Genomic DNA, 17228 nt, shown 5'->3' with positions numbered 1-17228 from the left:
AACAAACTAGAACTAAGAATCTCCAAAGATTTTAGAAGGGCTTAATGAGAATGATTGATCAAGAATACTCAAAGGACTTTACAATTGCCTTAAATGAGAATTCAATACTCCCAAAACTTTACAAGTGATGGAGAAATATCAATATACTCAAAGGGCTTTAAAAGCACCTTGAAACTCACTGTTTGATGCAATTACCCTGTATAGGTATAGAATTCACCAAAGGCTTGGATTGAATCCTATAAATTTCTATTAAGTTGAAAATAAACCTAAGACTTACAAGCATACTATTCATCAATGGATTGTGAGGGAATAGTGTCTTGTAAATTAGCTATGACAAATCCAAATTCCAAATGATGGTTAGAGGTCATAATATCCGAAATAGACTCCATGTTTGTAAATCATGTTTGGAACTTGATTTATTTGCATGAAGGGTGACAGACCCATCAATCACAAATAAGTTTTCAATGAGAAAACTAACAAATGTGGAAATGCATAAGAATACAAAGCTAGATTGTTTGAAAAGGATACAATTGATTCATGGCGTTGATTTTAATAAAAACCTATTCACCAATCGAAACGGTTAAGTCTTTTCGTGATTGTTCTAGCAAAATTGCGCATATGAAATATGGCAAAATACTAAACCATCTTCCTAAAATTGGATTTTGGAAGAAATTATGGAAATAGTCTAAGGGTTTTGTAATTCTAAATAATGCTAGATTTGAAAGCAAGCTCAAGAAATCCATTATAGGATTAAATGAAGCATTTCATGTTAGGAATTGGAACATGTATTCTCATAAAGTCAACTAAAGGTTTGGCTTATGGTGAATCATGGAAATTCTTATAAACAAGAAGTTTAGTGGGAGAAAGAGTCAATCTTGTATGGTCCAACAAGAAGTTTATGAACTCTATTGTGAAATGACTATCAAATGCTAAATTCTTAGATTTGAAAGGATTTTCAACAATAGACCAAGCAAAAGGCGATATTTAGTACATAGTGGGAATTAAGATATTTTGGATAGATTTAATGAAATGTTTAAACGAGTAGAGGAATTTACCGTGTTAAACATGAAGGACTTGAAAAACCTTTTGATCCATATGTATAAAAATAAGTAAATGTTTAAACTAAGTATAAGCTGAGAAAATACTAAGTCAAACAAGAAAGACTCTAGTAGAGACTTTCAACCGTATCACATAGCAAAGTTTAGCAAGACTCAGTGAAACTGGATAACCTCGAAGGACACATGAATGGAACATATTGGGAATAATTCTGCAATTAAAACCATCATGTATGCTATGATATGGAGTCGTCACTCAACTTACATGCTTAGAGCATGAGAAGTATAAAATACCAATCAATCTAAATCTAAGTGATGAATCATTAGATTATGATCAAGAAAAATCCAAAGTACTTTGATAAGTAAAAGGGGATAAGTTCTTAACGCATGGAAACAATTGTAATTTGAGAATTGATGTTGCAAGCACATCCTTAGCAAGGATTAGATCCTTAATAAGGAAGCCGTTTATAAGCACGAGCTAGAATGCGTCGCGGCTCGAGAATGGTAACATGGACGCGCATCCATATATAATGTGCAGAAATTTAAGGTAAATTTCCATAATCACAAGTGATTAGGGTCTCCCAAATCATTGTGAGTCGTTCGGAATAAAATCCGAGCAAAGCACCATCAGAATGTTTACTAAAATATATGTTGAGAATATTGTTGCCTGGAAGGCAATAATAAGATATTGTTTAATGGAAAGTTCGTTGTCGAACATTGATTATAGGTTGTCAAATTAAAAGATCTCAAGTCATGAAAATGAGTGGGATCCATCACTTGGACAATAAATCCTAAATCACATATGATCCATAACATTCTCAAAATTTTATCATCTTATTATGAAATTATTCGATAATAAGATTTGCAAAGTAATAGTAGCTAAACCTGTGCAATAAGTGAACTACAACATTCACCAGATTGCATGAAAGAAATCAAGCATATTAAATATGAGTGTGATTTCTATAAATGTTTTTTGAAGAGTGTTACTCTTAAAACATTTGGGGAAAAACCATTTATCATAAGATGAAACGTTGAAAAGTTTCATAGTGGAATAAAATTTTACTAATAAAATTCCACAAACTATTTAATTATGGTTTAGAATTAAATAATGAGTCCATTCGGTTTCTAAGAATATTCAAAACAGGGTATCAAGACCATGTCTTGGATAAATAAACACCTATTAAGTGAACGTTGAATATTAAAATCGAAAATTATCCCTAATCAAGGTCATTTAAATGATGGACGATTAATGACCACTTGAGATTAGTGTATAGTATGATTTATAGCTCCGTTTCTTGTGCTACAAGGACATGATTTTAATAAATCATTTGCACAGGTATTGGTTTTGAACTATACCGGATCGACCTATGAGAATATTTTAAGAGATTTAAAATCATCAGAAGTATATTTCTCATTATAACTATCAGAACCTTTTTCCTCGACCATGAGTATTGTGAAGTTCTCTTGTTTGAGTACTAGCCGTTTTGATGTTGTCAAACGTTTGCCGTAACTGGGGATTATAACGGCAACACTCGGGCGACTAGGTCCTCTTAGTAAGGGAAGCTTACAATAAAAGACTGGGAATGTCCTCCTATTAACAATAGGGAATATGTCTTTGTTGTGTACAAGGCCTCTCGAAGAACGAGACTGTGAAAATGCATGGTCGTGCTCAAATGGATTTTAGAAATCATCTGCTTATTGACAGTCAAACTCGAAAATCGAGAAACACTTCTGAACATAATAAGGATGACAAATAATCTTACCTTATAATTCATGAAGAGACACTAAGCGACATAGGAAATGGGCTATACACTATTTGCACACTTGTCCGGAAGGCTCATGATGCCTTGCGCATCACTAGGCATATCGCAAGCATGTTGGCAAGGCTGGTGCACAAGGCCGTAAGCATACTAGCAGCTAGCGCATGCTAGCGTGCTAGTGTGTTAAGCCATACACCTAGCCGCATAATCGCTAGCTCAAGCACAGCAGCAGTGCGCTATGCGTGCTGTGCTATGGCGATGTGTGCTAGCGTAGTAGCCTCACGCATCGCAGCCTCTCGCACACAGCCACGCATCACTACATTACTTAGCGTGGCGAGCGTGATATGCGCCATGGTTGTGCATGCTCACGTGCTGGGCATTGTAGCATGCTATGTGTCGAGGCTTGGCATGATTGTGTGCTGGGGAGAGCCTTGCACAAGCAGCAGCTGCCAGGAAGCGCCTAGCATGCGCTACACTGCAGCAGCACCTCGCTTTACATGCGTGGCTTACTGGCTGCGTGTATGTGCATGCGGGCTATCTGGCCAACCTTGCTAAGGTGTTAGGCGCCAGCTGGGCAGCCTTGTAGCCAAGGCTGGCTGGCTGCCAGCTATGCATGGCTGATCTTGAATATTGGTGGAGACTAATTCTTGGTCATAGCCTTAGGAAGCAAGGAGGGATGGTCCCCTCCTTAGGTGGTCCTCACCTTCTCTCCTAACCTCCTTGTGCCACTTGTTGATTATTGATTACATGTCATTTTATGATGGAAATGCAAATTCTCCCACCAATAGGAAATCAAGTTGATTTTCCCTATAAATACCCAATGGTTGGGCATTTGGGAATTCACTTGAGTTGAACTCAATGAGGCATCTCCCTTGTGGTTTGAAAACCTCTAAGTTCGTAATACTTTAGTTTTATTTGGTCAAGTCTCGACTAACCCTCGAGACGAAGATCATTCGGGTTGGGTCGAGGGTACGAGCCGTTGGAGGCCTTCACGCTTCTAGGGCTCTAGCTTCGAAGTAAGAGTTCGTGTATCGAGCAAAGCACGCGTCGAGGGTAAGAATGTCTTTTCACTTTCTCTCTTTATGTTGTTAATTATATGGTTATATATATTTAGTTGCTTTAATTAGTGACCGGGTCTTGGGCGGGTTTCTCTTCCGCGTAGCGTTGGACGCTACGAAACCCAACAACAATTATATAAGAAAAATATATACAAAGCATAATTCAAGATGCATTTCGAAACTAGCATGACCCCTTGAGTCTTCATGTCTTCAAAGGTCTTAATCACATCATCTCGGCCTCGTCTTCTAAGAATCGCCATCTTTGAGACATCGCCACTAATAATTTAACTACTAGTAATTATAAATAGGACTAATCTAAATATTAAGGTACAATAATACGCAACGGTACGCATACTGTATTTAGATTTAGAAAATACATAACGGAACGCAATCCGTATATACTATCCTAATCGACCCCCACTAGTTGCCATTTTCATAAAACATGTGATAGAATATACATTCCATTCATCCATTCACTATATGTGAATGGCCCATGCATTTTACAACGTAAAACAAGTAACAATGCATAAAACGCGCAAACTAGTAACTAACTTCTATGGTTAATCCAATTAACGCGCCTAATTAAACTAGTCAAAGTTGTTAACCATTTATGTGATTAAACACAATAAAATTATCTCAAGTACTTAACAAAGCTCCCACTAAATTCCTCATCCAACTTAATTAAAATAAGTCCAATTAATTTAATTAAGTCGGTTTACCCCAATTTTGCCAAAATTATTTTGCAAGTGCCAGCAAAAACCGAGGCCTAACCTCGTTAAAATAATTAAGATGGCAACAATCGTAAAATTGCATAGCCCTTTGATGCCCGAGTGCCTAATACCAAGCCACAAGGCACAGTTTGCTAGGCCCGAGGCTCGGCTGTCTTGCGTGGTTGATCCCCCTCGCACATCCACTTTCTACGCCAAGCACGTGCATGTGGCTGACAGCATCACACCAAGTGCGTTATGCTAGCAACACCAGCATGCTTGCGCGCGCACAAGTAAGGGCCTCAAAGGCCTGTCTTGTGCGCGGTGCATACTGCCTAGCAACCGCAAGCCGCAGCCTACGCAACAGCACTACACATGCGCACCAAGAAGTGCACCAAGGCTGCTCGCACACACGCACTAGCAGCGCACCAACGATGAACCACCCCGCATCCTTGGCAGCCACATGTGGGCAGCGCAAGCAGCCCGGCTAGCCGAGAGAGATGCTTGGGATTTCGTGCCTTGTTTTGCACGCTTGTGCCTTGGGATTTTATCCCTATTTTTGTGTGATATAAATAATTAATTCTAAATTAATTTCAGAACCTGTTTCGGGGTTTTTTAGTGTCCTGCGGGAGAGTTAAAATTCTAAGGCTGGACTCCAGGCGCTTGTACCTACAAAACAACGGAGACTCCGATAGGGTGGAGTTCTGCCTCCGACGATCAAGTTAGAACGTGTTCAGATGTAAAAAGTGCAATTAATGCAATTAATTCTGCAATGAATGCACTCATTGAATGTTTGTGAATGTCGTTCCCCAAGTGGGAACATCTCCCTTTTATAGGGTCTCGAAGTATGTGCCCTGTTCTAGGTTACGGAAACCTAGGACTGATTAGGATGCCTAAGAGTTTGGGCCTTGAAGGCAGCCATTCCTAGTTGGATACCTGTCTGCCAGGTGTCGTGCCCTGATTAGTCCACTTTGGACTCTTCACTAAGTGACACATGGCAAACTCTAGTGGTCCACCTGGATGACACGTGGAGGGTCTTGATTGGTCCACATGCTAAGGTAAAAATCCCCTAATCATTTGCCCCTCACAGGGGTGATGTGGCTTATCACGTGGCGCCTGTGATAAGTGTCACATGCGAATTGGAGGACGGTTTTTTATCGTTTCCCCTCTCTGTTTTTTTTTTAATTTTTGAATATCAGGGGTACCCTTTGAAAATCTTACCCTTCTATATAAGGGTGGTGCCCCAATCATTTTTTCGAACATTCTCAAGATTTTCGAACATAGAATCTTTGACTTTTAAAAAAGAACTGACTTTTGTAGGCGCCCAAGACTTTTTTTAGGCGTCAACAGCACCTTCAAACCAAAGGTAACTGCCTGCTTTTCTCTCGTGTCTGTGCAGGACACCATGGCCAGATATTAAGCAAACATTCAGGCAGCAATACACAGACGGCTCCTTTAGGGCGCCTCTTAACGAAATCTCTAACGTGTCGCCTAGCACCCCAAGTACACCCAATGATTCAATATTACAAGAATTAGGGGAAGAATTAGAGAGTGAAGTCTCGGGCTCTGTTAGCCAGGCTCCCCAGGCGGACGCCAGGTCTAACAGCTCGGACAGTGAATCCGAGCCAGGAACATCCGGCAGAGTCTCTGATGACTCTGAAGAAATGTACTCTCAGCTAGAGAAAGCGAGAGAATCCCTTTTTGTGGAAACGGGGGAGAATTGGGCCAAGCCGTCTGCTAGTCGCCGTGAGGAGTTTGTCGCCTACTATCATCACATTCCCGGGGGTAGGCGGAAAACAATGATTGAAAAGGTGGGAAGTTTTAGAGCTGACCATGTCATGGGACATAGCTTTATTTTAGTTGTGTCGGATGCCGAGGATACCGTAGTCTGGCCAGAGGCGTCCTGCTACGGGGACGAATGCTTTGGCTGTTATGAGGCGGCCATTCAGGCTGGCCTTAGATTTCCCCTCCATCCGGCCGTGGAGTGAATCTTAAATGGATACCAACTAGGTGTCTGGCGACTTGCCCCAAATTCTTGTATTAATATCCTAGGCTATGTTGCCGCCTGCAAAATGCTGGAAGTAGATCCTAGCTGCAAGCCATTTTCCCATATGCATTACCTCAGCCAAACCCGAAAAACAAAGCGAATTTTTTTCAATTAATTAGCTGCAAAGTATTGGACTTAGCTTATATTCTCAAATTTGGCCGTCTATATTGCCCATGAGCAATAACAAACGATATCTGACCAAGATTATAACTAATTATCGCTTGTTTTAAACAGTCAGCAGTTTTTGTTATTTTTAGTCTCATTTGATCAATTTAAACGGCTGCGAGCATATCTTTATCTAGACAGTCGGTGGGGCCGTTTGTTTTGAAGTTTATAGAGCAATGTACCACCCAAATGGGAGATGCTCTCTGCAACGAATTCACCCAAATAGGTGTCGCCGAACGCCTTCTCATGTTGAAGCACACATAATTTTTATATATTAAGTTCAACCGGCCATAGGCCTCACATAGATCATCCGGCCATAGGCCTCATTAGGATGTTCTTACAAGAAAAACAGATAGCTGCTAAGTTTTTTAGACTTAGCTTATATTTACTCATGTAGGAGTAGATGGGAATTTGTAATAAGTCCGTCTGCACATTACACAAGCGGCCCTCCCATTGGGAGGATGCATACAAGTAACCAAAAAGTATTGAAAGCAAACGACTTTTTATTGATATGCTTTCTTTTACAAAAATTTTAAAAGTCTTAGAAAGTAGTACTTTTTCAAGTTGTCTACGTCCCAAGTTCTAGCTAGCTGCATGCCGTCTAGTGCTTCCAAGCGGTAGGTGCCGCCTCTTACTTCATCAAAGATCTGGTAGGGGCCTTCCCAATTAGGGGTTAGCTTTCCCTACTCATTGGCCCTACCGGTTGCCTCCATTTTTCGTAACAAAAAGTCCTCTACTTTCAAGGGCCGCTTGTGTACTCTTTTGTTGTAGGCCCTCGTCATTCTTAGACGATAGATCTCATGACGCAGTGCAGCATTGCCCTTGCTTTCCGGGAGTGAGTCCAATGATAGCCGCATGGCCTCCCAGTTAGCCTCCTCATCATATAACATGACTCGAAGAGTCGGCTCATAGTGCTTAATAGGTAAAATAGCTTATGCACCATAAACCATGAGAAATGGGATTTCACAAGTCGCCCCTTTTTCAGTCGTTCTGATAGACCATAGAACATGCGGCAATTTGTCCGGCCATAGGCCGCCAGCTCTTTCAACTTTTTTTTTAATTCCATCTGAAATTAACTTATTGAAAGCTTCAACCTGGTCGTTTGCTTGGGGACGGCCGACTGATGCAAAGCAATGAGAGATCCCTTGGTCTCCCAACCAATTCTTGAGGGTAGACGTTTCAAATTAAGGACCATTGCCAAATACCATAGACATGGGTACCCCAAACTGGGTGATAACATTTCTCCAGATGAAGGAGATGTCATCCTTTGTCTTAATGCCTTTAACCGCCTCTGCTTCTACCCATTTGGTGAATTAGTCGACAACAACCAAGATATACCTTCGTCCGCCTGTAGCAAGCGTATATGGACCCAGAATGTCCATGCCCCATTTGGCAAATGTTATTTGGCTGTGAATGGCTGTCAGATCAGTGCTCGGACGATGTATGAGTTTGCCAAATCTTTGACACTTGTCATATTTCTTCACCATTTCTATGGCGTCTGCTTCGAGGGTAGGCCAAAAGTAGCCTTGCCGCCTGGTCCTTTTTGCAAGAGTCCTGCCACCTATGTGGGAGGCGCAAAAGCCCGAATGCAGGTCCTCTAAAACCTCTTGTCCCCTTTCTGGGGTGACACATTTCAACAAAGGTTGAAGATAGCCTTTCATGAAAAGTTCTCCATTATGAATTTCAAAACCGGCCGCACGTTTTTTCATTGCGACCATTTCTGAGTAAGTATCCGGCAAGGTGTCATCTATCAATTAAACGCGGATGCCATCCATCGAGGTTGATTTTTAAAGGAATGGTATCCTTCCAACAAGTGTATTATTCCGATAGAGGGTTAAGAATTATTAGAAAGCTAATTCTTCAATGAGGTCAATTGATCGGAATGCCTAGGTGGAGGCCGCTTCCGATCAGTAATATTAATGTCTAATTAATATTACAGCTTAATCTTGACTTAACCCTTTGGGTCAAACCCAATCGAGTAATCAATCCGAGGCGACAAATCAATCCGAAGGACTAGATGAGTCGTTAGAGTATTACGAACAAAGACGTCGGATGTCTTGCTTAAAGCGTCGAAACCGAGCGTCGCAAGTCGAGTCGAGTTTGGAATTCCACGAGACGTAGAATCAAGCAAGCGACAAGTACGAGCCAAGCCATAGCCTCGCTGTGGCCTAGCCATGCAAGTGCTAGGCTAGGCGAGGGCACCAACCCCATACATGCTAGCGTGGTGGGCATCGCACCGAGCCACACGCATAGCTGCAGCTAGGCTGCGCTTAGCATGCAAGCATCGCAAGCGTGGTGCCTTTTATAAGCATGATATGCGTGCTTGCTAGCATGCTAGGGCCTAGTGCCCAGCTCTTCGCAGCCTCGCACCAAGCACCGCACTTGCACAGCACACGCATCGCAGCAGCGTGTTGTGTGTGCGTGTGTGTGAATTGTGCATGCTTGCTATCCAAGAAACACTAGCCATCGCAGCGTGTTGTGCGTGCTTGCTAGCGAGCAGCACCAAGCAACACGCACCAAGCAGCAGCTGCAGCAACGCATGCGTGTGCTAGCTTGCTGCGTGCTAGCTGGCTGGGATGCCCAGCCTTGGTGCTAGGTACCAGCTGGCAGCCTTGGCAGCCAAGGTAGGCTACCAGCCAGCCAAGTGGCGTGGTCAAGCATGGGGTCTTGGTGGGGACCGATTCTTGGTGGCTTTGCTTAGTAAGCAAGGAGTATTGGTCCCCCTTTGGTGGTCCTCACCAACCTACTACCTCCATGTGACACTTGGAGCTTGTTGATTGCTTTGCATTTTAATTTATTTTAGATTAAAATAAATTGGTGGAAAAATGCAATTCTCCCACATTGATGGGAGAAAGGGAGATCAAGGCTCCTTTCCCTATAAATACCCAAGTTTTGGGTTTGGGAAATATCACTTGAGTTGAACTCAATAAGGCATCTCCCTATAAACCTTTAAGTTCGTAATACTCAAGGCTTTTCTTGGTCTAGCCCCGTCTAACCTTCGGGGTAGAGGCCGTTCGGGTCGGGTCTTGAGGGTGGACTCCGTTGGAGGCTATCGCGCTTGCGAAGCTAAGGCTTTGAAGTCTGAGCTCTGTAGGAACGAAGCACGCGTCAAGGGTAAGAATGTCATTTCCCTTTCTCTTTCTATTGCTGTTTAATTATGTGATTGCATGCTTAGTTGCTTTAATTGGTGGGCGGGTCTAAGGCGGGTTTCTGTTCTGCGTAGTGTTAGACGCTACGAAACCCAACAGCGGTATCAGAGCCGCGCTCATTTTAATTATTGTAACTAATAATTAATTGAGGTGATTTAAAATGGATTTAAATTCTTGTTTTGCTTTCTAATTAGATAAGAAGCTCGTTTTAATTAGTTTTAATCTCGTATTTTACTAATTTTGGCCAACGAATCCGTATTTCGATTTAAAATAGTGGTTTTTGGGTGGAATCGATGTTCTAAATCGTTTTTGACCATCTTTGAGGACTGTCCAAAAGCCAAAATCCACCCAGAAACATGTTTTGGGGTTTATCGTTTTTGACGAAAATGTTTTAAATCTTTAAACCTTGATTAATTATGGCATGTTAAAGGTAGATTAAATGTAAGGTTGCATCACTAATCTACTGCAATTATAAACCTTATTAAGCATGTTTACGAAGTCATAATTGGTGCTTAATTTGGTGAGCTCATTTTTCACATAAACTTGAAATTTAACATTTTTGCAAATTAATTGCTTCAAATGTGAATGTTTATGGTGAACTTGTAATTTTAAGTCCCTAATATGTTAAAGATCCAATCTTTAATTGTTTATTTGGTTTGAACTTTGATTGCTAAATTCCATCTTGAACTAATTTTTGGATTTAATCATTTTTGGTTGATTAAAGTCCTAAAAGTTTAAAACCTGTTATTGAGATTTAATAAATCTTCATATTGGAAGATGTAATTTTTCAATTTTACACAAGTTAGTGTTGGAAATTTTTCATTGGATGAAAGGTTTTAATTTTCCAACCACTTCAATTTTGTAGCGTCAAGATGGACCTAAATTGATTTAAAGAATGGTTCTTGAATAATTTAGGCTTTTGCATTACTAAAGTTGAATTTAAATAAGTTGGACTTGATTTATTTTCATTTTTTCTCTAAATTGATTCTAAAACAAATTTAGAATTAATTTTTATCACACATAAATCGGGAATTAAAATCCCGAGACAAGTGCACGTATCTCAAGGCAAGGACCGTTTAAAAACGCACCCTTGGGATAGCAGGGCTGCTGAAGCAACCCACATGTGGTTTCCAAGGTGTGTGTGTGTGAGGTGCCTTGCCCCATTGATGCGCTAATGTGTGGTGTGTGCAAGCTAGTGCACAATTGTTGCTGCGTTTTGGTTGTTGTGTATGTGCTTGATGCGTGTGTTGTGTTGCTGCTAAAAGGTGCCCGCAACTGCTGCTTGGCAGCAAGGCATGCGAGCCCTAGCAAGCACAGCCTCGGCACCTAGGGGCAGCAAGTCCAGCCACACACTGCTAGTGGCAGCATGCACGCAAGCATGCATAGCATGCTGCGATGATACTGGTGCCAGCAAGCGTAGCGTGCTCTGCTAGGCAGGCATGCCAGCACGCACAGCCTCGGCACCTAGGGGCAGCAAGCCAGCCATGGTGGGCAGGCTAGCACCCTAGGCATGCGAACCATGGGGCCATGGTGCCTAGCAAGCCTAGCCCCGTGGCTTTGATGCTAGGAACTTGGGCATGTTGTGGGCTACTGTTTTGCGTAATTGGGCCATTTTAATTAATTAATTTTTTATTTTAACGAGGTTAGGCCTCGGTTACTCCGGCACTTGCAAAATAATTTGGCAAAATATGGGTTTACCTACTTAATTAATTGGATTAATTAAGTTGGATGCGGAATTTAGTGGGAGCTTCGTTAATTACTTGGACTAATTGCGTTTTAATCACATAAAATGTTAAACAACTTTGACTAGTTTTAATCAGGCGTGTTAATTGGATTAACCATCTAAGTTAGTTACTAGTTTACGCGTGTTATGCATTGTTACTTGTTTTTCGTTGTAAAATGTGATTAAGGGATTTTTCCCTACCAATCATCATTTGACAAGTGGACCATTCAGGCTCTGCCAAGTGTCCGCCACATGGACCAATTAGAGCCTGCCACGTGTCAAGTGTTGACCAGTCCACCTTGGACCTCTTATGCCACGACACGTGGCCTCCCCCATGCCAAATGGAAAAACCGGCCACCTAGGCCCAAAGTCTTGTAGAAGCCCAATCAGCCCTAGGTTGACCTAAACCTAGGACTGACATGCATCCCAAGGCATATAAATACCTTCATTAACCCTCATTAAAGGGGGAAAAAAGTAATTAATTACTCTCACCTAGAGAACCTAAAACACACTGATCACTCCTCATCTAGAGGAACCAGATCTCCCAATCTTTACTTTTCCGCATTTATTACTCCTCAAACAAGTACTCACTTGACCGTCGGAGGCGGAACTCCCACCACAAGGAGTCTCCGTTGTTTTGCAGGTACAGGCGCAAGGAGACCAATCCCGGAATTGTAACTCTCCCGCAGGACATCAAAAAACCCCAAAACATTTTGGCGCCGTCTGTGGGGAGAGTACTTTCGAGATGGAATCACAGTCTGTACCGAATCCAGAAGAGAGGCGTCCAATGGACGACCCTCAGGTCTATTCAGACAAAGATACTGATGACGAGGTCGAGGTAGAAACACACACGGCCTCAGACGGGTCCCTAAGGGCCCGACGCACCCGTCCCACTGACAGGAGGGAGCGGGTAGATTGCTAAGATGGTCCTAGCAATCCAGCCGGCCCACCGCCTGAGCAACAGCAGGCGGCTGAGGGATCCACTCCCATTACAAGGAATGGACTCATGACCTTCATGAGGGGATTCAAAGGAGAGATCCAAGAGCTGATTAAGAAGAGAACACCTGTTCCTGCAAAGGAACAGTCGGCTAGAAAGTCCTCCCACTCTGGAAGGATGAAGTCTGTTACTGGACGTGCGGCGACCCCTCACCCAAAGCTTGGGACTAGTCGACAACCAGTAGTTGATTGGACGAAGTTCCTCTTCCCGTCATCTGGGAAGAGGAAGCCTATCCGCCATATTCAACCGGATGGGACGAAGAAAATGTACTTTGATGCTAGATTGTTGCTAGTGCAGAAGGAGAGTGACCGACTGTCAGAGTTGGCCTCTACTTTCGATTTTCAAGACAGTCTGCGCAACACCTCCATGAGGTATTCACAATCAAATTATGAGAGTCAGACAGGTGAAACCTCCCGTCCGTCCGGATCCCATAAAAACCAGTCGGCTCCGCGTGTGCCACACCAGCCATATGTGCCGCAACAACAATATTTCTTGCAGCCTCCTCTGTTTGGAGGGCAGGCGGCAAGAAACATCCAACCTTTGGACTGGCAACTACGGTTGCTAAGACTTGGAGAAAAGCTGTCCGCCTTCTCCAAGGAAATTATAGAGGCCGCCCAGCCGGCCAAAGTGAAGAATGTCTTAGTAGGCGCCTATGATGGCACTACTAACCCAGAGGATCATCTGATGGTGTTCACCGACCTTATGTACCTCCAAGGGTTGGATGATCCCACATGGTGCAAGTGCTTCCCAGCTACTTTGAAGGGAATTGCACAACAGTGGTTCGGCAACCTGCCGACTAATTGTGTGAATAGTTTCAAGACCCTCTCCTACTTGTTCACCTTCAACTTCTCCATGAATATTCCTGCTAAGATGACGACCCTTGACCTAGGGACTATACAGTAGGGAGAAAAGGAGGGACTTCGTTCCTACATCAGGCAGTTTAACCTGATGAGAATCTAGATACAAGGGTTGCCGGATGAAGTAGCCTACACTGACTTCTTCAGAGGTCTAAAGGATGGGTCGACCTTCAAGTTTGACCTGGTCCGAAAGAGAGTCGCTACTCTCCAAGAAGCATTAATTGAGGCAAAAGCCTACATACAAGCGACTGACCTGTGTAATACTGGTGTTTAGGGTAAAAATACCCTATGCCATGTGGCCTTGTATAATCATGACACGTGGCAGCCCACCAGAGGCCCAGCGAGATCCAATCGGATGCTGACACGTGGCATCAAAACCCTAATCAGGGAACATGTCTCCCCCACTATAAATAGAGGAATCCTCCTCATTTATTGGGATTCATAAATGCATATACAAAACCCGAGCAATATTAATTGTGGAATCTCTCTGAATCTGTGAGAAATACCCATTTACCTTCCGCACATTTACCCATCCGTAAATCATACTAACTTGATCGTCGGAGGCGGAACTCCACCCAACCGGAGTTTCGTGGTTTTGCAGGTACAGAAGTCAGGCGCGCATACTCCGTATTGTAACTCTCTCGAGAGACTAAAAATACCCAAAACATTTGGCGCCGTCTGTGGGGAGAGTACTACTGAGATGGCATATGATGTTGTACCGAATGCAGAGGGCAGCCGGCCTCCGGCTGACCCTAAGGTCCATACGGACCATGAGAGTGGTAGTGGGGACGACTACAACGTCGAAACCTACATGGCCCCAGACGGGTCATTCCGTTCTAGGCGCACCCGTTCCAAAGAAAGGAAGGAACGAGGTTAAGACAAAGCTTGCCCCAACAACCCAGGCGGCAAGCACACTGGACAACCCCATGCGGCGGAGGGTGCTGCCCCCATCACCAGAGACGAACTCATCAACCTCATGACTAGTTTCAAAGGGGAAATCAAGGATATAATCAAGAAGTCAGCTGGCTCTAGCAAGGGTCAGTCGGCAAAGAAGCCTTCTCCCTCTGGGAAGAAGCAAATCAAAGACCGGGTGCCTACTCCACATCCTAAACACAATGGGACGGATGGGCCTCTGATCGACCTTTTGAAACTTCGTTTCCCCAAATTGGGGCAACGGAAGGCCATCCGGCATACACAGCCAGATGGGTCAAAGAAGACTTTCTCTGACGCCCGATTGTTCATCCGGGAGAAGAGAAGTCAGAGCATGTCTCAGTCGGCCTCAACGTTGACCTACTCATACAGTTTTTGAAATGCTTTAATGAAGCATTCGGAGACGCAGCAGGGGAGTCAGTCACGCAGTGTATCTGCACGTACTGGCCCTCACGTGATCCAGCAGCAGGCCCCGTATGTGCTCCAACAGCCATACGCCCAGTATGGATCTCCATTCATGCAGTCGGCACCCTTTGGGGGTCAGGCGGCCTACCAGGTCCAGCCCATGGACTAGCAACTCCTACTACTAAACCTTGGGGAACAGCCTTCGGCTTTCTCCCGGGATATAACCGAGGCGGTACAATCGACCAAGGTTAAGAATATGTTGGTTGGTGCCTACGACGGTACCACCAACCTAGAAGACCACCTAATGGCATACACCAACCTCATGTACCTACAGGGGTTGGATGACGCCGCCTGGTGTAGATGCTTCCCGGCTACGTTGAAGGGCATAGCCCATCGATGGTTCGACAACTTGCCGGCTGGGTGCATCAATAACTTTAAGACGCTTGCATACCTGTTTGCGTCCAACTTTTCCATGAATACCCCTGCTAAAAAGACAAGTCTCGACCTAGGGGCTATTTAGTAGGGTGACAAGGAGGGACTTCGGTCCTATGTCAGGCGGTTCAATCTGATGATAATTCAGATTCAGGGGCTTTCAAAGTTGCATACACATACTTCTTCAAGGGTCTGAAGGAAGGGTCGGCTTTCAAATTTGACCTTGTCCGCAAGAGGGTAGCCACCCTCCAAGAGGCGCTGATGGAGGTAGAGGCCTATATACAAGCAACTGAGCTCTGCGCTATCAAGCATCCGTCAGAACCCAAGCGGTCCGATTGAAGGGACAGCCGGCCTAACCAGCCGGCCAAAAAAGAAGAGAATAAAAGAAAAGAAGTCTGGGCAGCTGACCGCACAGGTCAGCCGTCCCAGAAGAATCAAAGGAAGTTGGAACCGTACGTCCCCAATTACGAGTTCAACAAAGACTGCTCCTCCATCCTCATGGAGATAAAGGACCGAATGACAATCAATAAACCGGCTGCAATGAAAAGCTTTGCCAAGAACAGAGACAAAAGCAAGTATTTTCGTTCCATGAGGATGTCGTCCATGACACCAATGGTTGCTATAGCCTCAGGCGGCTATTGGACCGTCTGGCTGATGAAGGGGTCCTGGAGTCCTATCTGGTGAAGACCAAGGGCAACCCTAAATCAAGTGGTGAACAGCCGTCCATGAAGCCGGCTGCTAGCTCTGAAACGGATGAAGAGCATATCTTCACCGTTGCATGCGGCTTCGCACGCGGAGGTCCTACTATCCGGGGTGCCAAGAATAACATCCGGAAACTATCCAACCCAGAAGATGAGGGCCAGGCGTCGAAAGACACCTTCCCTGAGGTCGTCATCTCTGTAAAGGATAAGGGCATGGTCAGGCGGCCTCACGATGACCCCCTGGTCATAAAATGCAAAGTTGTCAGTCAACAAGTTAGCCGGATCTTAATCGATACTGAGAGCTCGTCTGATCTAATCAGTTACCAGTGCTTGAAAAAACTCAAGTACAATCCTAGCAGCATGCACAAGGCTCCCCACCCCCTAGTTGGCTTTGGGGGAGGGGTAGTGCATCCGGTGGGAATGATTGACCTACCCATCCAGCTAGGAGGCAAAGGGGAAGGACGGCACATAGTCGTCAAGTTTTTGGTGGTCGAGGAATTGACCGCCTACAACCTTTTTCTGGGCCGCCCCACCCTCAACGAATCCAAGTCTATCATCATCCCATCTCTTATGATGATCAAGTTTCAGAGGGATGATGGATCAGTTGGTGCCCTAAGCGGGGATCAGAAGACGGCTAGAGAGTGTTACCTCTTAGATATTAGGCTGACTGTTACCGCAGCCGAACATAACGAGGAACCTGCTGACCTCGAAGAAGTGCATGCCCCCAAGGCAGCCGGCAAAAAGCGAAAGGCGGACTAGTTTGCCCCCGCTAGAAAAACAAAATAGCAATCACTAGCCGGGGAAAGGCCGAATGAGTCCCGACCCCAGCCGGCTGGTGAGAGCATTGATGTCTTCCTGGACGACAGCCGCCCTGACAGAACATTCAAAGTTGGGACGGTCGCTCATGCAAAGTTGGGGGCAGACTTGCTCCAACTTCTGAGAGAATTCAAAGACATCTTTGCCTTTGAAGTAGAACAGATGCCAGGCGTGAGCCCGAATCTAGCTGTCCACAAGTTAGCTGTTGATCCCAAAATAAAGCCGGTTAGGCAAAAGAAGAGGGATCATGGAGAGGAAAGGTCTCAGGCGGCAGCCGCTGAGGTTAAAAAGCTTCTGGATGCTGGGTTCATTCGACATTGCTACTACCCGGATTGGGTAGCAAATGTTGTCCTTGTCAAGAAGCCGAATGGTACCTGGCGGATGTGTGTAGATTACACAGATCTAAACAAGGCATGTCCGAAGGAT

The sequence above is a fragment of the Chenopodium quinoa genome, unplaced genomic scaffold (genome assembly GCF_001683475.1).
Source record: "Chenopodium quinoa cultivar QQ74 unplaced genomic scaffold, ASM168347v1, whole genome shotgun sequence".
In the NCBI taxonomy this organism is placed as follows: domain Eukaryota; kingdom Viridiplantae; phylum Streptophyta; class Magnoliopsida; order Caryophyllales; family Amaranthaceae; genus Chenopodium; species Chenopodium quinoa.
Note: the sequence above shows the minus strand (reverse complement) of the source record.